Below are 27,349 nucleotides of genomic sequence, written 5' to 3'. Positions count from 1 at the left end.
TGAGGTAACTGTGCCCCTGAAGGACCAGGTGCACAGCCTGGGAGTCATTCTGGACTCACAGCTGTCCATGGAGGCGCAGGTCAATTCTGTGTCCAGGGCAGCTGTCTGTCAGCTCCATCTGGTATGCAGGCTGAGACCCTACCTGTCCGCAGACTGTCTCTCCAGAGTGGTGCATGCTCTAGTTATCTCTCGCTTGGACTACTGTGATGCGCTCTACGTGGGGCTACCTATGAAGGTGACCCAGAAACTACAACTAATCCAGAATGCAGCAGCTAGACTGGTGACTGGGAGCAGCCGTCAAGACCACATAACACCAGTCTTGAAAGATCTACATTGGCTCCCAGTATGTTTCTGAGCACAATTCAAAGTGTTGGTGTTGACCTTTAAAGCCCTAAATGGCCTCGGTCCAGTATACCTGAAGGAGCGTCTCCACCCCCATCGCTCTGCCCGGACACTGAGGTCCAGCACCGAGGGCCTTCTGGCAGTTCCCTCACTGCGAGAAGCCAAGTTGCAGGGAACCAGGCAGAGGGCCTTCTTGGTAGTGGCACCCGCCCTGCGGAACGCCCTCCCATCAGATGTCAAAGAGAAAAACAACTACCAGATTTTTAGAAGACATCTGAAGGCAGCCCTGTTTAGGGAGGCTTTTAATGTTTAATAGGTTGTATTTTATTCACTCTGAACCCAGAAATGACCCCCAAAACATCACAAAAAAGGGTGGGCCAGGTTTGGGCCAGGGGCAGATCAGGGTGCTTGCAGGCGTTATCAATTGTTTTTTCAACTATACATGATTTCGCTTAAACACATGGTGCCTTGGAACGTAGCTCCCGCATAAATTGGGAGTTTCCTGCACAGAAATGAATACTGCTAAATGTTATTAGACAGCAACTTTCACCATCCCTAACCATTGACCATGCTTGCTGGAGTTAATAGGTTAAATAAATAAATAAATAAATATTGGCTGAAAACAAGACTCATAACTGGCAGGGTTGCAGAGCGCAAAAGCACATGTTGCGAAGGAGATGGAAAATGGAACCTTGCCATGAATATCTATAACCTTGTTGATGTGGATAAAATGCAGATGAGGACGTCTGTTGAATTCCATCATTCGCTGCCAAGAGAAGAGGAGAAGAAGGAAAAGGGATGCAAATCAACATGGTTTCACACCAACTAGGTGCAAGGGCTCAGGGGTTGGCTCATTTGAATTAAGGTAATTTGAATCACATTAAATAAACACCCGTTTCGATAAGTGAATGTAAATCAGGTTTCCTGTTTTGCAGGCCATTTATATCCTAAAGAAGTGTTCCTGCATATCAAACGGTGTTTACAATCATGAAAGTATAGCGGGTTGCGACTAAACAGCATATCTCTCTTGTACTTAATGCCTGGCAACGTAACATGAAGCTCTCATGTCTTTTTCCTTGCAGAATTGCGTAGCCTCCACATTTGTTTCAATGGATGAAAATAAGGGTCTGTACTCCTACAGTCAGTGATCTCCCATTTTTGGCTGGGATTTCTAGGCTAAGCCAGCAATTGTGATTCACAAGGTTTGAGCAACCACAAGGCAAGGCATATTAGGTGTCTTGTGTCCAGATTGCTGCTGCTATTATTATTATTATTATTATTATTATTATTATTATTATTATTATTAAGATTATTATTTAGATTATTTAGATTTATATACTGCCCCCTGCGGTATACAAAAAAGCTATCTTAGATGGGCTTGGCATTTTACAACATCGAGGACCATAGTATGAGAATCCCTCAGTTGCCACCACACTAGCCTTTCCAGAGAACAGGAAATACCAGAAATGTCATTTAAAACCTACTCTCGCAAGGAAATCCCTTGGGGCCGGCTCCAATTTGGTATTCAGCAGCTCCATGCTGACTTTGAAAAGTCATAGGGGATGTAAATACAGCACTCTATGAAGGCAATGCTGTGAACTAGATATTGAACAACAACAACAACAACAACAACAACAACAACAACTTATTATTTATACCCCAGCCACTCTGGGCGGCTCCCAATTGAATATTAAAACAATACACATTAAATATTTAAAGCTTCCCTAAACAGGGTTGCCTTCAGATGTCTTTTAAAATTAGGATAACTGCTTATTTCCTTGACATCTGATGGAAGGGCATTCCACAGGGCGGGTGCTGCTACTGAGAAGGCCCTCTGTCTGGTTGCCTGTAACCTCACTTCTCGCAATGAGGGAACCGCCAGAAGGCCCTCGGCGCTGGATCTCAGTGTCCGGGCAGAACGGTGGGGGTGGAGACGCTCCTTCAGGTATACAGGACCAAATTGATTCCATGCAACTTGACCAGACAGAGCTCCAGCACTCTTCCGCCCCGGCCCTGCTCCCACGGTGCTGTCTACCTCCTTCCGAATCTGAGTGACTTTATCTCTAAAGAACTTTGCAAAATCGTTGCAGGAGACATTAAGAAGCTGAAGAACCCAGCTGGCCACCCTTATGGGAAAGGCTGGTGAGGTTTTGACACCTTCTAGGCTCTGGTGACTGCTTGCTGTCCCACCTCTGAGCAAACAAAACAACTCCCAGCTCAGAACTATGGAAGGGGGTGAGGATTGTGGTGCAACTAACAGGACAATTCCCCACCTCACCTCTGCAACTCCAACATAGTGAGGGAGGCTCGTCGCTCATCACACTCAGCAAAGCAGGTTGGCAGAATCACCATGGCGATTGCAGCAACCAGAACTTTTGAAGCCTTCTTGTACCAAGCAGAGCTACTCGATCCCTTCGCCCCACAAGCGGACACACTTCTGACAGTTGTGCCTGTTGTGTTTTTACTTATCAAAGGCGGGTCGGATAGTTACTGGGAAGAACAGTGTTTCCTCATGATAGAAAAAGTTGTCCAGGGCACTCGTAACCCTTCGTAATCCACAGTTGACACATTCTGAAGGCCTCGGGTGATTAGAAGTTCCAGCTGGTGCAGAATGCGACAGATGGGGCAGATAGCAAATAACCTATGCCAACATGGTTGAAACATCTGCACTGACTGCACATCTGCTATTGAGCCAAATTTTAGATTTTTGCATTCATTTACAAAGCCCCGAGCAATTTGTTTATAGTGCCAGGGCTTCCATTGCATCCATGGTCCTGCCACTCATGGCCAAGTAGGAAGGTAGGCAGAATATCGCTACTTCAGCCTGGAGCTGGTGCAGCAATTTGGCCTGATGCTGTTGCATAATAATAATAATAATAATAATAATAATAATAATAATAATAGTGGAGGGGATGTGTGTTTTTAAATTAATAAAGAAAAACTAGGAAAACAAAAAATGTGATTCACCCCCTATTATTCTTCCAAACCAAGGACTTTCACATTTGTATGCAGCAGTCTACATGTATTAACATGCACAAAGGCTGCCTTTGTGCAATTTGTTTCTTTTGCTGGTACATCATGTTGTCGAGCAGCTTGGCTCAAAGAGCATAAGATTGGTCAAAACAGGTGCTATAATGAGGCAAGGAGAGGCTTGCAGACAGCCCCAGGGGAGTGCTTCCTTCCACCTTCCTGCCACTAACACTGGCTGTCCAAGTGTCCAGCTCTCAGCCAGCCAGCCACCCCTTTTCCCAGTCTCCCTTCTCTTTCATGAGGAATACTGCATGAGGTTGCAATAAGAGTGGGGGCTAGAAAGGCTGTTGAAACTTAGCGAAGTAACTTTAAACTTTTTGCTATCTAGCTCTCTAGCTACTACAGCAGTAGCAGTGCAGGCACTGCCCCAGAATGCCTTGCTCTAAGAAAGGATCCCCTGAGGTGTTCCTCAGAGTGAGGCAGATGTGAGTGGGAGAAACTGCTAACGGTGCCACCAAGGAAAGTCATAGTTCTGCTCTATTCTGCCCTGGTCAGACCACACCTGGAATACTGTGTCCAGTTCTGGGCACCACAATTTAAGAAGGATATTGACAACAGGGCCGTCCCTAGGCCCGGGCTGGGTGGCGCAAGGCGCCAGGGCGCCTGGCCATCAGGGGCGCGGAAGGGGCGCCGAACGCTGGTGTCTGCCTCAGTGCGCCTCTGCTGTTGAGCGGCTTCAGGCCGCTCTCCGGAGGCACGCAGGGAGCGCGAGCCTGGGGCTGCCTCCTCCGCGCCTCTCAGCTCCCCGTGCGCCCCTCCTACCCGCCTCACTCACGGGGAGAGCCGGAGGGATCTTGGCACCAGGGCGCCAGATATGGTTAAGATGGCCCTGCTTGACAAGCTGGAATGTGTGCAGAGGAGGGCGACCAAGATGATCAAGGATTTGGAAACTAAGCCTTATGAGGAATGGTTGAAGGAGCCGAGTATGTTTGGCCTAGAAAAGAGGAGACTTAGAGGAGATATGATAGCCATCTTCAAATATCTCCAAGACTCAATCTGGCAACCTTGCCAGATCTAAAGCTTTATTATGAGCCCTCACTTCTGTGTTGGCTAAAAGAATGGATGACTCTGAAAAAATACGGATATCCTGGACACAGAAGGATGGGACAACAGATATGGGTGGCATGCATACCTAGGCTACAATAACGTGAAAGTACACAGGGTTTTTTTTTAAAAAAAATCATATATTTCGGAAATCTCTATATACAGTTTGGGACAGATATAAAAACTTGTTGGAGCCAATCTCCACAATTCTCTGATTCTCTGATGGTTAAACCATTCTGGGATTTGTAGCTCTGTGAGGTGGATAAGGACCTCCTAACAATTCTGGACACCATTAATAAATTATATAATAAAAGAATATGAACACTTAATAAATCCTACAATTCCCAGGATATTTTAAATGTATAGTACAAATGGGCATCACAGATATTTCTATGAGAAGTGTGAACTGAGTTGTTTTCTCGTGGCAAAGTCTATCATTTCTTCCAATGACCTTACCAATTGCCTTAGTACAAGTGCAGAGGGAAATGAATTTACAGAAAAAGGAAAGCAGGGAGTGTGTCCCTGTATCAGCTTGTTACAACACAATATCTCTCTTTTTTTTCTTAACCAGTTCCCCAGAATTGTTAGGACTACTGGAGATTGCAGGGCTCTTAATTGGTTCTCAGAACACTTTTGCTTTCTTCTTTGGTGAAAAGGAAGTAGTCAAGAGTAAGAGAAACAAATTGGACATTTATATCATTTCTGTGAAGTAGGAAATGTGAGCTATAATTAGCACACCAAGGAAACAGAATGAGAGGGAGAGAGTCATAAAATTCGTATGAATAAAAGAAACTGAAGTGTAAAAGGATCGCTGTTGCACTTAACTTGAACTTTGCTCAACACTTCTCAGTCTCTTTCTGGGGATGGCAAAATTTGCAATGAAGGAAACAGCAGGGTCTTTTCTATCCCAATGAAGTTAAGTTACCAATATGAAGCCAGTATCCCCCCCATCAACATTTCTCACCCCCAGTTCACCCCATGGTTGCACCCGTGATTACTGTACATGAAAGAAAAACACTTATCCTAAGACACACACACACACACCCAATACTATACATTAAGATGAAAACAGCTTGAAAGCATTCAACCTGGATCTCTAGTGCTACATTATTACGCATTTATCATTTTACTGAATACATCCAAGTAAAACTGTCCATGTACAACTCCTAACGGTTTGTGAACAAATGACAGCCTCATCTACCAGACATTTTTTTGACTGCCAATTTCTTTTCAAGCTGGCACGGGTCTTCAGTTTTCTTAATTAATCCAAATTTTCTAGTTCTCTGGAAAGTCATTATTTGGTGTCATTCCCAGAATTTTGAATGCTACAACCTTCTTCTTCCAGGAGCCAAAGCAGCAACAAGGAGGAAATCACTTTTATAGGAATTGTAACAGCAAAGATCATTCAGTTTGTTACTTAAGAGTTAATCTGGTTATCAAAACGCCAACAAACCAAGTAGGTGTGGGGAGGTGATGCTTAGCAACCAAGCTGGTTGGCATGATGTTTGCTGGGGTAGTGAGTGGGTTGGCTCTGAAGTTGTGTGGTATCCACCACCACCCCACCACCCCATATTTCCTCTATCTGGCTGAATGTTTCTCTGATACGAAGTAAGGAAAACAAAATCAGTGTATTTCTTCTTTTTTGTTCTGTTTCCTCAGTTCCATTTCCTGTGTGCCTCACTGCCCTCTTCACACTCTGACTTGGAACCAGTAGTGTAGTGGCAAATTCAGAAGTGCAGAGTCCCACAGCCACACTCACACAACCTTCTACTACAACAATCTTATAATTATACAGTAGTAATAATAATTAGGTATACCTTGCAGCCATCAATGCAGAGCTCCCCCTGTTCCCTTTTCAGCTACACCCACTGTTTTCTGTGCATTTACACAGGCAGATGATTCGGAGTGCTCCAACATCTTATTTTGGAGTGAGTTACAGTAAGTTGTGTTTTCCTAGAGGTCCCATCAAATGTAACAGTACTTGCACACCATTCTCTTGAAACAGAATCAGTTTGCTTTTACATTGTTCCCAAATCGTTAGCATTTGAGCATAGAGAACAGCTCTTCCTTGGCATTCTTTCTGGACGCCTTCGCCAGAATGACCCTCAGTGGTTGACTAATCTCCTTTATTCTGATTAGCTCAAACAGTGAGAAAACTTATTCTCAGTGGCTTAAAATCTCCCCTTTCATGCTGATGGGGCATATCTAGGATGCTGAAGACCCTGCTAGGACCCTGCCACAAAAATAGTAACAATTCCTCGACTCCTCATGACCCCAGACCCCTACCCTCCTGTTTTTAACACCTGAAGAAGAGGGCTGCCATCAACCTGTGTCCTGTAGGTTGAGATGACTCAACCAACGTTGCTGGTGGATTTGACTTGTTTTTGTTTTATAACAGAAGCTTGTCTTATTTTCAGGGGTTGATAGAAAAGTGGCATTAAGCCATCAAAAACCATAAGAGCTTTGGAAAGGCTGGAAGGGGCAAGAAGCAGCTCAGCTGGGAAACCCGACTCCTTCTCTAATGTTCAGAGGAAGAGACAGGCCAACATGCAGGATGCTCCGAGATCCAAGCATTGTCACCAATTTGTGTTTCATGGCAACAGGCACCCATACAGTTGCTGTTGCTTTAAAAAAGCGAATAATATTTTGCAGGATTCATCTCATCCTGGACATAGTCTTTTTGCACTGTTGCCTTTGGGCAAGAGATACAGAACAATTACATCAAGAACAAATAGATTAAAAAACAGTTTTTTATCCAAGAGCTATAATCATCTTAAATGCTATAACTAAACAATATGATCTTGGGGAGTTGCGATATGTGTTTATGTGTGACTGTAATTGTGTTTTTGTTTTTATGGTATGGCATGCAATTTCGTTGTACTATGTACAATGCCAATAAAGTATCTATCTATCCATCTATCTATCTATCTATCTATCATCTATCTATCTATCTATCATCAGCAGATTCCATGTTGAGAACAGCAAAATTCTGTAGCTTGTATATATTAATGGCAAACTGCTCCCCCCCCCCAGTTTAGGATAAGCTTATTGAGCTCATCCGGTGGGGCTGCTCTGAGGTACCCACAGTACCAAGCCTACAACCAGTCACATCGCCCAAAGTCTATTTTTACAAGAACTGAGCTAAAATGCTCACCGGCTTCTCTACAGGAGTTGAGCACAGGGCCGGCTCTAGGGGTAGGCTGGGTGGCGCGGGGCGCCAGGGCACCGGGCTGGCAGGGGGTCACCGCGCGGCAAAGCCACATGGAAGCCGTGCTGCTCGCTGCGCCCGCACCAGGGCGCCCGACATGGTTGAGACGGCCCTGATTGAGCACACTTCAGGGATATGTTTCAGGGGTGCAAGCAGGGGAAACCCACCAACAGGATAGAAGCACAATAACCCTCTCCCCTCCTGTGCTTTCAAGCAATTGGTGTTCAGAAGCATTTGCCGTTTCCCATTGTGGAGCATAGCCAGACTCCTCGCGAATTTGCCTAGCCTTCTTTTAAAGCTATCTGGCTTGGTAGCCATCCCTGGCAATCTACAGATTATTTCCTTTTCTAGATTCTACAAATAAGATCCAGGACCCCTCCTGATTTACACAGCACCATGAGCTTTGCTAAGCTACGTAAGGAGTTAGCTGACTGAGTCTACCTTATACCACAAGATAAACCATAAAATATTGTTTTCTGCTGCAGAGGATACAGCAAAGCAGGCAACGTTCAATTTTAAGCACATCCTGTAGACACCTACCTTAGGCAGCAGAGCTTTCTCCCTTCCCTTCTTGCACTGCCATTCTCCCCCAACTAGCCTTATATGACATCTACTAATTACAACACAGACATACATCTCCAACAGAGAGAACTGCAGCTTGCTTCGGGGTTGGGGTGGCAGAGCTCTAAGGGCTTCAAGAAGACGATCAATGATGAGCCTTGTGCTGATTTTCCTAATTAAAAAAGGTGACTTTTGTGCATCGTATCTTCCCACGTTTCAATAGTGATTCAACTCATTTTACGGCAAAATTCAAGGCCACTGTTCCTTCTTCGCTTATCGTTGAAAACATTTGTCAATGTTATTTGTAGTTAGTCTCCATGAAAGTCCAGCTAATTAACAGGGCTGAAGCAGCCAACAGATAATTCACTTTGATTTTTTTTTAAAAGGCGTCCAAGTAGTGTCAATAGCCTGACAGAGAAGCCAGCAGAAAATTGGTTCTAAAAAAATTTAAAGGGAAATATATAATCAGTGCAGTTCCTTTCATTGAAGGTGTAACCAAGAAATATTCAGTTTGGGAATGGCTGCCTGGCTAATTAGAGAAAATAAATAAGAGGCAACTGAAGTATGCTATAGGCAGTATCCATTAGCATAAGGATGCCCCATTAGAGCAAGGATTTAGATTTGTGCAATGGAACTTCCTCCCCTTTCTTTCCCCTCACAGACATAATTCACACTTTCCTCAAGTCTGTTTCACACAGTTGGGAGAACCCCCCAGAACAGATTTAGGGGATATTTGTTCGTTTGTTTGTTTATACATACCCCTCCCATCTGGCTGGGTTTCCCCAGCCACTCTGGGCGGCTCCCAACATAATATTAATAAGAATGAAGCGATAAAACATCAAACATTAAAAATTTCCCTAAACAGGGCTGCTTTCAGATGTCTCCTAAAAGTCAGATAGTTGTTCATTTCCTTGACATCTGATGGGAGGGTGCCACCACCGAGAAGGCCCTCTGCCTGGTTCCCTATAACCTCACTTCTTGCAGGGAGGGAACCGCCAGAAGGCCGTCAGAGCTGGACCTCAGTGTCCGGGCTGAATGATGGGGGTGGAGACGCTCCTTCAGGACTGAGGCAGTTTAGGGCTTTAATTAGCACTTTGAATTGTGCCCAGAAACGTACTGGGAGCCAATGTGGGTCTCGGTGGTCACTCCCAAGTCACCAGTCTAGCTGCTGCATTCTGGATTAGCTGCAGTTTCCGGGTCACCTTCAATGGTAGCTCCAAGTAGAGCGCATTGCAGTAAACCAAGCAGGAGATAACCAGAACATGCACCACTCTGGCGAGAGTCTGCGGGCAGGTAGGGTCTCAGTCTGCATACCAGATGGAGCTGATAGACAGCTGCCCAGGACACAGAATTAATGTGTGAGAGGATGAGGAGCAGAAAGCTCCCTTGCACAAGGGTAAAGTCTTGCGCGCGCGCACGTGCACGCACACAAATAAACTTGGCACTATTCGGGTTACAACCCTATGTTTTGTCTTATATTGTGAACCTGCTACCTGATACAGGTCACCAGTGTTAGAAACTCAGATACATAAGCTAGGTGCCAAATTGCTTCTTGAACCAGAGTCACAGGTGCCGAAATGGAATGTCTAGTTGCTATTTTAGGACCAAACAGCTCAAAAGTCGTATTTTTCAATATGACTTTTTGGTTCCTGCAATTCATTCTGATTGTGCAGATAAAATCTCATGGCTGGAATTCTACAGGATGTGTTGCTAGTGTGCGAAAACAGTCAAGATCCAAGGATCCCCAGGCTTGCACCTCCAGATGGTGGAGATATCAGGCACCATCCTGGGGCCTGGGCATCTTCACCTGGTCACAAGTGACCGGTAGCCAGGAGCTTACATTGCACATGTGAGCATCTCACCTCCTTCTCTCCCTAAGCCCAGGCAGAAGCTTCCTGGGCTTAGGGAGGGAATTGCAATGGTCCGATGGGTCCAAGAGCTCTCCCACCACCTTCCCAAAGCGCACCCAGCTTAGGGAAGGAGGCAGGAGGGCCCCAGCATCCTATCGGAGCCCTGACACATCCTTCCCAAAGCCTGGGAATCCTATTCCTGGCTTAAGGAGGGAGGTGAGATGCACGCGCACACGATATCACCCTCACAAGATGGTGCCTCTGGCCCTGTTTTCCCATGAAAGTTTTCACCGCACAACCCTGCAAGCAAGTTATGTTCTTAGTGGCAAGCCATCACAAAAGAACAGGAGCTCTGAAAGGGTTTTTAAATACATTTTTTTATTATCATTCATTCCCATCTGCTGCTCCACCTGTCTTGATTCCAGATGGCTTTATCTTCTGATTGCCCTTTGATCTTTAAATATCTGCTGAGCTCTGGAGGCTGCAGGCCGGGTTAAAAAAGGTCTAGGATTTCCTGCCCACTGAATGCATAATGGCTTTCTAAGGGCCTGGGACCATGCAGAAGAACAAATGAGCACGTAAACTACAACAGACCAAACCGTTTGCCTCCCTGGCTGGGCCCTCGTGTCTTCTTGGTCACTGAAAGTCAGTGAAAATAATGTGCCGTGAATGGCTTGTCATTTTTCATACAGGCTAATAATAAGAATAATAATTTATACGCCACCCATCTGACTGGGTTGCCCCAGCCACTCTGCGTAACTTCCAAACACATTAAAACGGTAAGACATCAAACATTTAAAACTTCCCTATACAGGGTTCACTTCAGACGTCTTCTAAACGTTCTCATCTCCTTGACATCTGATGGGGGAGTGTTCCATAGGGTGGGCAGGACTATCAAGAAGGCCCTCTGCCTGGTCCCTGTAGCCTCACTTCTCACAGAGAGGGAAGCGCTAGAAGGCCCTCAGAGCTGGATATCAGTGTCTGGGCTGGATGATAGGGATGGCGATGCTCCTTCATGTCTACAGAGCCAAAACTGTTTACGGCTTTAAAGGTAAGCACCAACACTTTGAATTGTGCTCATAAACATACTGAGAGCCAATGTAGGTTCTTTAGGACCAGTGTTATATGGTCCCAGCACTGCCTTGTCTGAGTCTAACTCATTACCAGATCTGTCGCCTGGCAATTTCCCTTCATCTGTTCTGCTCAACCACATGGACATTTAAGTTGGGCACATTTAGCTGGTATCCCTTCATCAAATCCATACCAGAGAGCCTCCTCCTCATCATCATTCTTCTTCTCTTCTTTGGCGATCACTCATAGGCGAGTAAGATTATCTTCCATAAACATGGTTCTAACAATGAGTCCGTCAGTGACTGTGGAGGCCAATTCTGGATCCACCCGTCCTTCCACAGTGGGGACATTGGTTTCCAGTTGATCACGGTGTGGATTTGCCAATCGTGCCTTCCTCTTAACACGTTTCTCCGTTGCGTCCTGAGATCGAGTTTCTTCAAAGCCCACGTTGGCAGAGGACACAGGGACCACAAAGTGGGAACAAAACAGCACCAGACAAGTAATTTGTGACAACTCAGGTCCAAATGCAATATGACCCTAAGCCTCTTGACTGTATTGCATTGCATTTATTGGCTCCCAAGGTATCCAAGGCCATTTACAATTTCAAAATACTAACACAAACAAATGGCCCTGCCAGACCAACCCATGGTCTCTTCAGTGGCTCCCACCTTTCCCTCAGGATGCAGGGATCTCAAAAAGCCCTAGCTGGAGGTGGGAGAGAGGCAGGGATGTAGCATAGGGATGTAACATAAGGGGACTGCCTGGGCGATTGTCCCCGGCAGATTTTTCTGGGGTGGCACGGTGCTCACACCACCTTCCCTGATCAGATCCCAGTGGCACAGGGCTGGCTCAGGGAGGATGACATGAGAAGGACGCAACCATTATATGTCCTTTGATCCCAACCCCTTGTGAGGCTGGGATTGAAGGAAGCATGGTATACTTCTCACACAGACCTCTCCAAGGTGCAGGGCCTTGTACTGCTTTACGAGGCTGGGATCATTCCAGCTTCGTTTGCCCTCCATGCCATGTGTCCTGACGCACAGCATCTGTGTGTGCCCCGGGCACCATGAAAACCTGCTCCGCTGGTGGAGAGAGGTTGCCCCTATAATTCTCTTGCACAACTGATGGCTTTGTGGTCTCTGGCCGGGGCTTCTGCTTTCCCTCAGGGCCCACATGTCTCAGTACAGTCGTACCTCTGAAATCGAACGCCTTACGAGTCTTGGCTTCCAAACGCCACAAACCCGGAATTGTGTGTTCCAGTTTGCGGACGTTCTTTGGAACCCGAATGTCCGACGCGGCTTACAATTGGCTGCAGAAGCTTCCTGCAGCCAATCGGAAGCCGCACCTTGGTTTCTGAACGTTTTGGAAGTCGAACAGACTTCTGGAACGGATTCCATTTGACTTTTGAGGTACGGCTGTAGTGGCCAGTGAGGTGGACGGGATGGGGCACCATCACTCTCCCACCTTTCCAATCAGGGGCAGAGGAGGGGCATAGGGAGCTTGGTCCGGCCTGGTGCATCTATAGTGGGATTTATTTGAACATTGGTGACGGCAGCATCTAATAACAGCAAACTCCAACTGACATTGTGTTGTGAGGCCACAGACTTCCAGAATCCTTGAACGGGGCAGCTCAAAGGAAATGGAACAAGAGGCTGTTTGGAGGGTCAGTCCCTGAAACTGCAGCAGAGTGCGATGCAGTGGGAGAAAGAGCAGTTGCAAACAGTTCTAGGCCACCAAAAGCAGAACAGAAAAGAAATTCAGTTTTTCACAAGAGTTGCCCACCGACATAATTCCTTTCACGGTGAAAAATCAAGCCCGAAGAAGATTTGGGTCAAAACTAGCCAGCTTTTGTATTATTTTCTGTAAACAAGTTCCTGAAGCCCAAAGAAATATCCAACTTTTAGTATTTCTGCTGTATGCGTTTATTTGTAAGCGCACAGGTTGTTCACAGACAAGCAGCTAGACAGATTGATGCTGTGTTTTTAAGCCTAGCACAATTTCCAAAAGGCAAAACAGCATATGCTTGCAGCCTCACAGACAGACATCTCTTTCACTGGCTACAACCCAAACGATTTCTCTCTGGCCTCACAAAATGTCTCAGCTCCCATCCTCTGCCCACTGGCTAGTAGACTACAGCCATCGACCCAAAGCAAAACATCTTCTAGCTATTAGTGATGGCAGCGGGCTGAACATTTCTCCCACTTCCTTGATGAGAAAATAAATTGCATTAAAAATTGTGAAAGGGGAAATAAAATGTTGGTGATATTTTCATGAGCAGGCTACACAGGCTTCTGTCTCACTAACATTACTTTTGAGGTAGCCGAGATGTATTTGCAAGTGTCCTTTCCTTGATTCTACAAATAATCTTGCAAAGTGCCCTGAGCTCTGCAGCCTTCCTAGGTGCCTATGTTGCAATCGAAATCCAGGAGTTGCCGCTGAGCTTTTGCAGGCAGCTAGGGAGGCTGCAAATTACAGGAGGAAAGGTTTGCTCTAAAGAAAAAAGTACATGCATTTTAAAAATAATTTAACCCTTGCAATGGTGTAGCAAGCTCAAAGCCCCACACCCAACAAAATACTCAAGTGCCATGAGAACGAGGCAGAAGAAAATGGAGGAATCTTTTGTAGCCGAAGAAAACTTTTCAGAAATTGGAGGATGAGGGCACTTGGATTAATAGCAATATTAGCATCCTAGACCACATTCACACTGTACATTCAAACTATCAAAGTATCTTGCACTATGATACTACTTTAAATAGTCATGGATTCCTCCTGCCCAAATTCTGAGAACTGTAGTTTGTTAAGGGAGTTGAGAGTTATTAGGAGAACCCTGTTCCCCTTACAAAGCTACAATTCCCAGAGCTCCCAGTGTAGAGGGACTGAGCATTAAACCCAGTGCTTTTATTTTAGAAAAAGAGGCGTCATGAAGTTGCTACAGTAAGTGCCACAGTTTTAACCAGTGTTTTTCTTCTTTTTTTTTAAAAAAGTTCCATACTGCATACCCTTGAGTACCCCCAGAAAAAAGCACTGATTAAACCACTCTGGGAACTATAGCTCTGCAGTGGGAATAGGGGGTCTCCTAACAACTCTCAGCACCCTTAACAAACTACAGCTCCCATAATTCTTTGGGGGAACCCATGACTGTTATGTATGGTGTGACTCTGGCTCTACCCTGCAATCCTTTGGGCACAGTGCTGTACTTGGTTCATTTGGACGAAGGTGTGAGGTTTAAATCTAATAAATGGTACATAAATGATAAAAACCAGACAGAAGGTGCTTCATTGAAATGAACATAATTTTCACGTGGAAATACCTGGGAACAGAAACAACTATATAATGGGCATTTTTAAATAGGAACCAGCATTCTCTATTGGTGCCACTCTGGTGGAAGGTACTTTTTTCAGGGTTTTTATGCGGCTATTTCCAAAAAAAAAAAAAAACCAACATCATCAGCCTCACAGAAAAGCATGTGCCCAAACTAGGGGGAAGCTAAGAGTGAGTGTATGTTCTTGTGGTATTGTGAAAAGAGTCAGGATTATATGTTAGCATTACAACTGGACAAGAAAATTATAGGATACGGTATTCCATTACATCCTTTCATTTGCAAAAGGACTCAAAAACTAATGATATGGAAAATATTAGTTGGCTGACATTCATTACTTTTGCTTCTAAAATGAAATTTAGGGCTAAGGAAGTTATCAGCACTACGTTGGAACAAGTTGGAATTAATTAAACCCATGTTAAGATTTAATTAAAATTAAGAGAGACAAGGTAATCTAATTTTGTCAAAGAAAAACACACCTCTATTTTTTTCATGTTGATTTAATGATATGAAACTAGGCCAAGCACTATATTCCAATCTGTTGATTTGCTTTCCACTTTGCTGTTTTCAGATAACAACCCTTTTTAAAAATGGCATTATCAGTAACTGTTATCAGAATACTCTGACAGCTAAATTGAAATGTAATTATGGCATTGGTGTGACAGCCAGAACGAAGCCATGAAACACACATGGGTAGAACGGTCACTGCAGATTTTCAGGTGAAAAGCACAAAACAACATATATATTTTTTGGTGAAGGAGGGGTGGGAGTCAAAGTTTTGAATTTTTTTTTACAAATCCCAGTGTATCTGGGCTTCTTCGGGCTGGGGAAGGACAAATTAGTCTATTTATAGCCTGCATCACTTTTGCATGTTTTTGCCATAAGAAAGTAAAAACATAAGAGGAGGAGGCAGGATCGGGCCGACGGCCAATCTAGACCAGCATCCTTTTCTCATCTAGGTGCCATGCAGGAGATCTTAGTGTCCCACACCAGCTGCACCTTTGTCCCGAAACCTGCCCCACACTGCCCAAGGAACACCTGGGATGAAGACGTCTCAGGGAAAAAGATAGACAGAGGAAGGCTCATTGAATGATAAGAAGCTGCCTTTAGCCATGACTATGCTGGCTGACTGGCGGGGTCTCTGTAAGGTTTCAGTCACCAAACATCTCCTGTAAGGTAAAAGGTAAAGGACCCCTGGATGGTTAAGTCCAGCCAAAGGCGACTATGGGGTTGCAGCGCTCATCTCACTTTCAGGCCGAGGGAGCCGGCATTTGTCCACAGACAGCTTTCTGGGTCATGTGGCAAGCGTGGCTAAACCGCTTCTGGTGCAACGGAACACCATGACAGAAACCAGAGCGCACAGAAACACCGCTTACCTTCCCACTACCTAGTTATCTACTTGCACTGACGTGCTTTCAAACTGCTAGGTTCCATTGCTCACCCTGTTGCGGGGATTTGAACTGCCGACTTTCTGATCAGCAAGCCCAAGAGGGTCGGTGGTTTAAACCACAGAACCACTGCGTCACCTGTACTACCTGGAGATGCCAGGGGCTGAGCCTAGTGTTGGAGATTCAACAGTGAGGGACCCTCCAGAAGGCCCTTCCTCACTGAGATATGGAAAATAGGCTGCACATTAGCTTAGGGCGGGGTTTCTCAAACTTGGGGCTCCAACTCCCATCATCCCTAGATAGCAGGACCAGTGATTGGGGACGACGGGAATCATAGCCCCAAAACACCTGGAGACCGAAGTTTGGGAAACGCTGGCTAAGGGTGTGCAAAGCAGACTGTGGCACACATCTCTGTGTGCTCTCCACCCATCGGAATTTGCCACCTGAGGCAGCTGGCTCGCTCTGCTTCATGATAGGAGCAGCCCTGCCCTTCCTGAGCCAGCGCTTTCCTTACCAAAGAATCCAACAATGGGGAAGAATGGGGAGGAGGTAAGCAGAGTCAGCCAAAGTGTAGGGGAAGATGAAAGACCATTTAAGCATCCTCTGTTAGCTTCACATAAGGGAAAAGATGGAGAAGATTTAGAAGATTCCAGGTGGTGCTGTGGTTAAACCACTGAGCGTAGGGCTTGCCGATCAGAAGGTCGGCGGTTCGAATCCCTGTGACCGCTCTGGCGAGAAGGTAAACGGCGTTTCCGTGTGCTGCTCTGGTTCGCCAGAAGTGGCTTAGTCATGCTGGCCACATGACCTGGAAGCTGTATGCCGGCTCCCTCGGCCAATAATGCGAGATGAGCGCACAACCCCAGAGTCGGTCACGACTGGACCTAATGGTCAGGGGTCCCTTTACCTTTACCTAAACATTAGGAAGAACTTCCTGACAGTAAGAGCTGTTCGACAGTGGAATTTGCTGCCAATAAGTGTGGTGGAGTCTCCTTCTTTGGAGGTCTTTAAACAGAGGCTTGGCAGCCATATGTCAAGAATGCTTTGATGGTGTTTCCTGCTTGGCAGGGGGTTGGACTGGATGGCCCTTGTGGTCTCTTCCGACTCTATGATTCTATGAGACCGTGGGGAAGCACACCAGCAGCTTTTAGCACAAACACCTAAGCAAGGAAGAGAACAGAGAGCCCCCCAAAGCCAGAGACTGAAAAGGCAGGAGTTTCCCTCCTTTGCCATAAATAAGAGATTCATCCACTCACTCAAAGGTTAGCAGCCGTGCAGGAAATGAATTTAGTTGGTATCACAGCTGGTGAGGGAAGGGCAAAACCTCTCTTCTTCACATGCTGCATTTCCAATTAAAATTCACTCTGTTATTAACATTTTTGTAAACAGGAAAGAAAGAAAGTTTGACACAGCTTCTACTAATGTCACATATAATGGCATCTGAATCATGGCCCTCGGTAAGGTAGTGAAATTTGGCGAGGTTTGCATTTTAATTCACACATCCCAAACATAAACACGAGCCAAAATGCGCCCTCCGTCTGGCAAGACAGGCTTCGGCACTAGATCTCCAAATCGGACATAGTAGCAGCTAACAATCATATATTTGTAAGCATGTGGCGAGAAGACTGTAATGCACTCTTACGTGGTGCTGCCAGGGTGAGTACCATCAACAGGCTGTGATTATTGAAGAGTGGGGTAGAGATGGGCCACTTAGCCCAGGGCTACAACATTTCCACAAGCTGCTGATTATTTTATAGGCTCCTGTCACTCTGATGGCACTAGCTAGAGAGAGAGAGCCCTCCAAAACACATCATGATAATTTATATTGGGCTTCTTCTGCCCCAAGTAGGGCACCCGGAACAGCTTACAAGCCATATTTCAAACCGGAGAACAATATTAAAGCAATAGATATCTTGGAGAAAAACCACTTGATAGGTCAAGTCAGATCCAGCAGCAACTATAGCTACACACAAGCTCAACAGCCGTAGGTCAAGAAACCAGAAACATGACCACAAAAGAGGGAGATATTGCTTAAAGAAAGCCATCCTGAATTATCTCCTGCATGTGCAAGCTGATGGATCTCCTAGGGGGCAGCAAGTTCCTCAGTCTAGGCACTGCCAGTGTTTAAAATTAGGTAACCACCAAGCATGTTTTGTGACTCCAATTGCGACCATGTTGAGATCTCTGAATGACAGGTTGGTGACTGACAACTCCATCTGACTGGCCCAGTGGTGGAGCTTCATGCTCTGGCACCGGGGGCAGAGCTGGCACCCGTTCCGGGGTCGGGGGCGCCTCCCAGAGGGGCGTGACACGCGTTCCGGGGGCACAGCGTACGTTTTGGGGGCGGGACGGGTGCCCACAATGGCGCCCCTTGGAGCCCACTGCTCGGGGCGGCCCACCCCCACCATCCCTATCTTCCTACGCCCCTGGACTGGCCCCTCCAACTTTCCAAAACAGGTAAGGAAAAGATTTTATTTATTGCATGTTACTCCGTTCCCCAATTCCTCAGTTAATCCCTACTATGACTCTGTGGGGTAGCTTAAGAGACTGTGATAGGCCCAAGGTCACCCAGTGAGCTTCATGACTGAGTGGGGACTTGAACCCTGATCTCCCAGGTCCTAGTCCAACACTCTAACCACTACTCCACCCTGGCTTCTTCGAGTCCTTCTGCTACGGCGCAGCTTTATAAATTAAGTAGCTAAATAAATATGGGGAAAGCAAAATGCCACTTACAGAAGAATCTGAAGTATTTTCCTTGACGATTTAATTTATTTTATTCTGGATTGTTTTATTTGGTGTTTTAATGTGCTGTAAAACCGCTTTGAGATTTTTTTCTTTAAAATATAAAGTGATATAGAAATGAACAGAAGTCATAATAATAAATCTCAGGGGGGGGGGGATGTGCTTAAACATGCTGCTGTGGCAACTGTAGCCTAAATTTATGGTGCTATTTAGAGATTAGTTTATTATACAGTGAAACTTTGGTTCCCGAATGCCTCTGTTGTCATACATTTCGGTTCTCGAACTCCGGAAACCTGGAAGTAAATGCTTCCATTTTTAAATGTTTTTTGGAACCCGAATGTGCAACGTGGCTTCCACCGAGTGCAAGTAGGTCTTGCAACCAATTGGAAGCCGCACCTTGGTTTTCAAACATTTCGGAAGCCAAATGGGCTTCCGGAACAGATTTCGTTCGAGAACATCTGAGTTTCTAACACTGAGCACTGCTACCAAGAAATCCCAGACTCACCTCATTGTCTTGGAGTACTGTGTCCAGTTCTGGGCACCACAGTTCAAGAAGGATACTGACAAGCTGGAACGTGTCCAGAAGAGGGCAACCAAAATGGTCAAAGGCCTGGAAACAATGCCTTATGAGGAACGGCTTAGGGAGCTGGGTATGTTTAGCCTGGAGAAGAGAAGGTTAAGGGGTGATATGATAGCCATGTTCAAATATATAAAAGGATGTCATATAGAGGAGGGAGAAAGGTTGTTTTCTGCTGCTCCAGAGAAGCGGACACGGAGCAATGGATTCAAACTACAAGAAATAAGATTCCACCTAAACATTAGGAAGAACTTCCTGACAGTAAGAGCTGTTCGACAGTGGAATTTGCTACCAAGGACTGTGGTGGAGTCTCCTTCTTTGGAGGTCTTTAACCAGAGGCTTGACAGGCATATGTCAATAATGCTTTGATGGTGTTTCCTGCTTGGCAGGGGGTTGGACTGGATGGCCCTTGTGGTCTCTTCCAACTCTATGATTCTATGATTTTTCCTCAGCTCACAGTCATGAAACAAGTCTCTCCTAAACACCAGAGTTCTCTGGGGAGAATCATTAAACAAAGGCATCTTCTTCTTTTTCTTCTTCTTCTTTTAAAAATAAACTTTAAGTTCATGTTAAATTACACTCGCAGACACACTAGCACAAGTGTTACATACCAAAAGAAGAAGAAAAAGAAAAAGGAAAATAATATCAAAATAATATCATACCAATATCATACGATGAAACATATTATAATATAAATAATAATCATTATCATATTCACAAATGAACTCATAACAAAAAAGAACATACCTACATTCAAACAATCCTTCATGCCCTTACCAACTGCTAAACTTCCTTTTACCATCATTTCATTTAAAACTAAATTTCCCTCCCCCTCCCCTGATGACTTCCAATCTTTCCTATATGTTGATTGTATTTCTTTCATCTGATGCATACTTAATTCTGCTTTTTTTCTTTAATTTCCTTGCCCTTCATAAATCTGCCATAAGATTTGCTTATCCTACCTTAATCTTTAAATATATTTCGAAAGATTCCCAATTTTCCCCCGCTTTTTCCTTACCCAATCCTTTTGAAATCCCATTTTTTATAGCCAAATTCTTATATCCTGTTAATTTCGTCTGCCAATCTTCTATATTCGGAATTTTATCACTTTTCCAATTCTGCGTGATTAGGATCCTGGCGGCTATAGTTGCATATAATAACACACACCTATCTTTCATTTTAATTTCTTCACTCAGCACGCTCAGGAGAAAAATCTCTGGTTCCTTCTTAAATGATAATTTAGTTAACTTTTTAAACTCTCTATACACCTCATCCCAAAATTTCCTTATTCTTTTACACGACCACCAAATGTGAATAAAGGTTCCAACTTCTTTGCACCTCCAGCATATGTTGTTACTTCCTTTATATATCTTTGCCAGTCACACCAGGGTTAGATACCACCTAAATTGCATTTTGTAGATGTTTTCCTTTAAATCATAACCTATAACAGATTTTATATCCCTTTGCCATAACTTTTCCCAACTCTCATACATAATTGATTTGCCCAAATCTTGTGCCCATTTGACCATTACTTCTTTTGTTAATTCATCTTTGGTCTCCCATGCCAAAATCAAACTGGTATTCAGGGACATACTGTCTCCAACAGGTCTTAGCTTAGCTGGCTAGAGCATGGGTCTGATCATGCCAGGTTTGCAGGATTGACCCCCATATGGGACAACTGCATATTCCTGCACTGAAGGGGGTTGCACTAGATGATCCTCAAGGCCCCTTCCAACTCTATAATTCTATGCAGTGCTTTTTTTCTTTAAAAAAATGTTTAGGGGTACTCTCATTTTCCTACTCATTTTGAAATACTGCCCCTCGATGAGGCCAAACTTAGATTCACAAAATGTGTCCCCCCAGAAAAAAGCACTAATTCTATGCATACAATGCAGTATAGCCTTATGCTCCATGGGTTTGCCTAATTCCCTTTTGAAGCCATCCCACTTCTTGTAGGAACAAATTCCATGGATTTAACTATGTGCTGTGTGAAGAAGGACTTTCTTTTGTCCGTATGGAAGCCTCCAGCTTCATTGAATGCCCCCAAGTTCTACCATGGTGACAGAGGGAGAAAAACCCTCTCCCCAGCTCTACGTCCTGGGCACACACTGCTGGCACTTGAGGGCAAAGCGCCAAAAGAGCCCATCCAGGCATGCACACCGACTGCAATGGTGCTGCATGATGTGTGCACATGCTGCATAATGTGCTGATGTCACTCACGCATGCAATGTGCTGATGTGTTGTGGGCAGATGCTGCAGAATTTTGAGGGGGCCCAGCCTGCTCTTTGAAAATTTGGGGGGCCCTTGCCCTCCTAGATGGTGCCCTTGATGGCGATAAAATGTATTACCTGCCCTTCAGGTGTCAGGCGAGGAAAAGAAAGCCAGAAGTGTCACCCAAGAAGTAAAACATTTGTGTTTCCTTCCAATAAAAGAAAAATAAAAGCATTCTCCCCCCCCCCCCTCTTATGTATAAAGTAACAAAACACAGAGGTGCAGCACAACGAAAACATGAAACAAATGCAGTAAGGAAAGAAAGAGGCATGTTGTCTGGAACTGCAAGCTCAAAGAATGAAGCTTAAAAGTTCTTGCACAAAGGGTGCAAAAGAAGGCAAACTCCAAGTTGAAAGATGGAAGTGGCCAAATCAGCCTGCTTCCTGCTGTGTGGATTTTCTACTTATAGGGAGCTTTCCCACAAAGGAACCATACAGAATACAATACAATACTGTTACATGCAGCATGAAGTTCCAGGGGTTCCAGGCTCTTACGTAGGGTGTGTGTTTCCTTTTAGAAAAATGAGGCATGGCAGACATCGTGGTGTCTTTGTGATACATACTTTATTTACACATATCTACAAACCAACCCATTGCTCTCAAATGTTGTTTTCTCTCTCTCTCTCTCTCTCTCTCTCTCTCTCTCTCTCTCTCTCTCTCTCTCTCTCTCTCTCTCTCTCTCTCTCTCTCTCCAGCTCACAGCTTACTAACTGCCATTCTAAAACACTCTCTCCGAAAACATATGCACTTTTCAGGCTAGACTGCTTAGACAAATGAAAACCCAGCTAAATCTCTCAAGCATGTACAGAGCAACTCTGATTATAAATGAAGGAAATATCTTATTTGCATTGAAAACATTAACTCTATCCTAATGGAAAAGTGCACAAACTCCTTTTCTAAGAGACAGGCTTAGGGATCTGATTGCCTGTCATTTTACATAGGAAGCTCCACTGCACCAAGTCAAATCAGTGGCCCATCTAGTTTAGTAGCACTGTCTAAAATGAATGACAGATCTTTCAGACCACAGGTTGAGAGATCTAGCTTAGTGCATTGGGTGCTGGAATGCAACACAAGTTGTTTTCTGGATAGAAGAGAAAGCAGCAGGGAATGGAACATAGGAACACTGAATTGGGATTCAAGAGGACCTTAACAGATTGGAGAACCGGGCCCAACCTAACAACAAATAATTTCAATAGGGACAAATGTAAAGTTCTGCACTTAGGTTGGAAAAACCAGCTGCACAAATATAAGATTGGGAGCGGGGGGGGGGACCACCTGGCTTGCCAGTAGTAGATGTGATAAGGATCTCGGGATCTTAGCAGGTCACTAGAGTAACATGTGCTCACTGGAAGGACAGATCCTGAAGCTGAGGCTCCAATACTTTGGCCACCTCATGAGAAGAGAAGACTCCCTGGAAAAGACCCTGATGTTGGGAAAGATTGAGGGCACTAGGAGAAGGGGACGACAGAGGACGAGATGGTTGGACAGTGTTCTCGAAGCTACCAACATGAGTCTGACCAAACTGCAGGAGGCAGTGGAAGACAGGAGTGCCTGGCGTGCTCTGGTCCATGGGGTCACGAAGAGTCAGACATGACTAAACAACAACAAGAGTAACATGAAGAGTGGGGTCACGAAGAGTCGGACATGACTAAACAACAACAACAAGAGTAACATGAGTCAACAGTGTGATGCAGCAACAAAAAAAGCTAATGCTATTCTAGGCTGCATCAACAGAAGTACAGTACAGTGTCCCAAGGAAAGTAATAAAGGTAAAGGGGCCCCTGACCATCAGGTCCAGTCATGTCCGACTCTGGGGTTGTGGCGCTCATCTCACTCTATAGGCCAAGGGAGCCGGTGTTTGTCCGCAGACAGCTTCCGGGTCATGTGGCCTGCATGACAAAGCTGCTTCTGGCGAACCAGAGCAGTGCACGGAAATGCTGTTTACCTTCCCGCCAGAGCGGTCCCTATTTATCTACTTGCACTTTGATGTGCTTCCAAACTGCTAGGTGGGCAGGAGCTGGGACCGAGCAACGGGAGCGCACCCCGTTGCAGGGATTCGAACTGCCGACCTTCTGATCAGCAAGCCCTAGACTCTGTGGTTTAACCCACAGCGCCAATAGTCCCACTCAATTTTACCTGAAATAATGTGCCCAGCTTTGGGCACCGCAATTTAAGAAGGATATTGACAAGGTGGAATGTGTGCAGAGGAGGGCAACCAAGGGTCTGGAAAACAAGCCTTCTAAGGAACAGTTGAGGGAATTGATGTGTTTAGCCTGGATAAGAGGAGACTGAGTGAAGATAGTTGCAAGGGAAATGGAGCAAGCTTGTTTTCTCCTGCTCTAGAGGCTAGAACTCGAACCAATGGCTTCAAGTTACAAGAAAGGAGATCCCAACATTAGGAAGAACTTTCTGAGAGTAAGAGCTGTGCGACAGTGGAACGGACTTCCATGAGAGTGGCTGACTCTTCTTCCTGGAGGGTTTTAAGCAGAGGTTGGATGGCCATCTATCATGGATGATCTAGTTGAGATTCCTTCATTGCAGGGGTTGGACGAGATGACCCTCAGTGTCCTTGCCATGTCTACAGTTCTATGATTCTACGCCAAATGAGACCATCAGTCCATCTATCTCAATACTGTCTATACTGGCTGGCAGTGGCTCTCCAGGATTTCAGACAGGGTCCTGTCCCAGTCCTACCTGGAGACACCAGGAATTGAATGTGGAACCTTCTGCAGATGTTCTACCAATGAGCTACAGCTCTAGCTCAGTATTGTCAACAATGACAGGCAGCATCTCACCAAGGTTTCAGGAAGGAAATATTCCCAATCCTGCCTGGAGATGCCAGAATTAAATGCAGGAATGAAGCTTCTCTACCACTGAGATACATCCCTTCTTCAATCTTAGGCATGTATTGTCTACGCCAGTTTTCTCCCTAGAATATTGCAGCACAAACTTGCGAACACCACATCTCTTTACCCAAAACAGTCTCTCAGAAGCTCACACACTACGCAGCTAACTGAGGTTCAGCCAGTGGAGGTTTTTTGCTTCACCTAAAACAGATTTTTCTTGATTTCCAACCACCTTCAGTGGACATGTTTTCAGTACAAAACAAAATCAAGTGAGATCTTTTGAACAGCAAATGTCCCCAGAAAAACAGGTCCCGTTACTGAAAGAGAGGCATCTTTGAAAGGAAATGCTATTTCACACCCTTATGGTGTGAGTTGCCTGTGTACATCGATTCTGATTCATTCTGTTTTTCAGGCTCACTTCTTCTCACCCCTGCCTTTCCCTTCCTCCTCAGCCTTTTAGTTTTCTCCACCCCTGAAATTCAGTTTGTAGGCTCCTTGGGACCACCTTCATTCTTACATTGCTTTTTAAAGAACCTCATAAAATGATGATTCCATAATCATATGTAGTAGTAACTGACAATGGTTGGGAGATTTAGGGACAGAGTTAAGGGGATTTTCAGATGCATCAAGGAATTCATCAGCCTACGATCAATGCAAATGTGGTTATTCAGTACCTCCTTCCCCAAGAAAGGCTCTTGCACCTGCAACACAGGAATGGGAAGGCTTTGGCCCTCCAGGTGTTGCTGAACTGCAACTCCCATCAGCCCTACCTGGCATGCCCAATGGGCAGGAATGATGGGAGATGTAGTTCAGCATCATCTGGGGGACCAAATGTTCCCAAAGATGCACATAGGTCCTATCAAACACCTGTGGGACTTTCATCCAAGTAAAATGGGGTCGTTGGAGAAAAGTGCTCATCCATACAGAGTATGGAAGTCCACCTCCTGGTCCTCATGCTACTTAAGCAGGAGCCCTTTTTTGTCAGAAGCAGTTTTGTCCCATTGAACACAGCAGGTTAAACCCGGTGAACTAGTATGACAGGCATGTCCATGAAAAAACTCAACAACTTTGACCTGAACCCCAAAAAAGGGGGTAGATCACTGCCAGTTTTTTAACTCTGTGAGTAGATCGCAGTCTCTCGGGAGTTGGCCACCCCTGAACTATGAGGTTTCACCAGCTCATGAATCCTAGCCTTGCAAAGGCTCTCCTTCATCCTCTAGCCCAGCAGTTCCCAACTGGTGGTCCACAGACCCCTAGGGGTCCGCAGCACCATTCACAAAACAAAAACGATCATATAGCTACCAGAATTTTCAACAGAGGGGCCCATGGCTTGGCTTTTGCAAAACATGGCATCTGCTGTAGTTAGCTAATTGGGAACCACTGCCCGAGGCTGTATTGGAAGTGTTCAAAACAGGGCCGTCTTAAGCATATCGGGTGCCGTGGTGCGATGATTGCTCCCGCGCCCCAACCTGTTTCTCACTGTGGCGGGCAGGCGGGCGCAGCACCGCTGCAGCAGGCGCAGCCGTGTGGTGCCCCCCTGGCGGCCCAGCGCCCTGCGCCACCCGGGCTTGCCTTAGAGCCAGCCCTGGTTCAAAACCTCAATCAGCATCTGACACCTTCTTGCCTCCTGTAAGACCTCCCTCCACAGAGTCAGGTTTATTTCCTCTGTGTTCTTTTGAGCACACAAATTTATTGACCGCTGTACAGCCATTGTATCCTCCCTGTACTTCAAAAGGGGATTCCCCGTATGCCCTCAAAACATAGGGGAATGATAATCTCATCAATCTTGATCTGAAAGTTGGTAACTCCTAGAGTACTAGGTGTGGCTTACTGCCGAGTAAACAGAAGGTAAGGCTGTCAAAGCAAGCCAGGGTTTATCTAGTATGTTAGGGGGAAAGGCTGTTATTTTATCTAATTTCATTGTTGTTTTATCATGTTTTGACTATCCCCATTGAGATTTTTTATTTTTTATTTTGTAAGCGCTTAAGAGGTGTAGAGTGTTTGGGATAGTGTGAATGCTTGAAATGAAATAGAACAACCCCATCCTCAGTGCCCGACCTCTCAGCACAGAGTCTCTGGAAATAAAAAAAAACAGCAACAGTAATGCTTTGGTGCATGCACAGAATTCCCTTCCCGCTAGCCACAGCCATTCACAACAGACGTCTGGGATAGCTCAGTCGGTACAGCACAAGCCACAAGCTGGGCAATAGATTCTTGCATTGCAGGGAGTTGGACAACAGGACCCCCGTGGTCCCGTCCAACTCTGCAATTCTATGATGCGGGAGCTGGGACAAGGGGAAACGTTTAGATAAGCGTTATAGGGAATTTTCAGCTCCGGGACCTCTCCGTTTTTAGAACTCAAGAACGGCATGAGAAAATATGGTCTGAGCTGGTTCCTGATCTTCTCCCTCCACCCAGCCCAGAACCCCGAATTCCCAATCCAATAGACCGACAACTCCAAACGGTTTGTTCTCCCAGCACCACCCCGGAAAAGGAGAACCGCTCAACTTACCACCCTTCTTTAGACCCACTCACCGGGTTAAGGCAAAGCTCCCCACGGAAGCGGGACGCCATGTAGGCAGAAGTCCTCCAAGTTCCCCCTCGCGGACGCGCAGTTCCACCAAGATCCGCCGCCCTCCGGCGGTTCATGTTCCACGTGTCCCATGTCCGGACCTCGGAGCCTCTCGTGGCCTCCTTGCCCCTGGCCAAAGGAGCGCGGTTTAGTCGAAGGCGCGTCTCTCTCTGTGCTCCCCGCGGCTCCTCCTGCTGCAAGCGACCAGGAGGCGGCGGCGCGACGGCTGTGCGCTCTGCGTTCTGCCCACTTTCGGTGGCATTTTTTAGCATCCTGTGAGGGGGGCGGGTCTGGGTGGAGTCCGGATCCTCCCCCAGCCGAAGAGGCACGCCAGGAGGAGGAGAGGAGAAGCACTGCCCCCGCCCTCCTATTACCCTGATCATCGGGGAAAGGCGAAGGAGAAGAGAGGCGGAGGCATCTTGATCTGAGCGCCCGGGTCCGCTGCCGCGTCTCCAAATACGCGCCTCGCTTGCATTGCGTCGGAGGGGGATGGAGTGGCGCGCGTTCTTGATCCAAAAGCGAGAGACCCTCG

General features: G+C 45.8%; 1 protein-coding gene across 1 annotated transcript in view; it reads right to left on the bottom strand.

The window, feature by feature from the left end:
- The window catches only part of NPFFR2 (neuropeptide FF receptor 2), a 45,876-nt gene extending 18,815 nt beyond the window's left edge, over window positions 1–27,061 (bottom strand). The window contains exon 1 of the mRNA XM_035103082.3: window positions 26,781–27,061. The gene's annotated coding sequence lies outside the window, so the exon portion shown is untranslated. The remainder of the gene's footprint in view (window positions 1–26,780) is intronic.
- Window positions 27,062–27,349: the final 288 nt, after the last annotated feature.

The sequence above is a fragment of the Zootoca vivipara genome, chromosome Z1 (genome assembly GCF_965207765.1).
Source record: "Zootoca vivipara chromosome Z1, rZooViv2.hap1.1, whole genome shotgun sequence".
Taxonomy (NCBI): Eukaryota; Metazoa; Chordata; class Lepidosauria; order Squamata; family Lacertidae; genus Zootoca; species Zootoca vivipara.
Note: the sequence above shows the minus strand (reverse complement) of the source record. Positions and strands in the feature narration are given on the sequence as shown.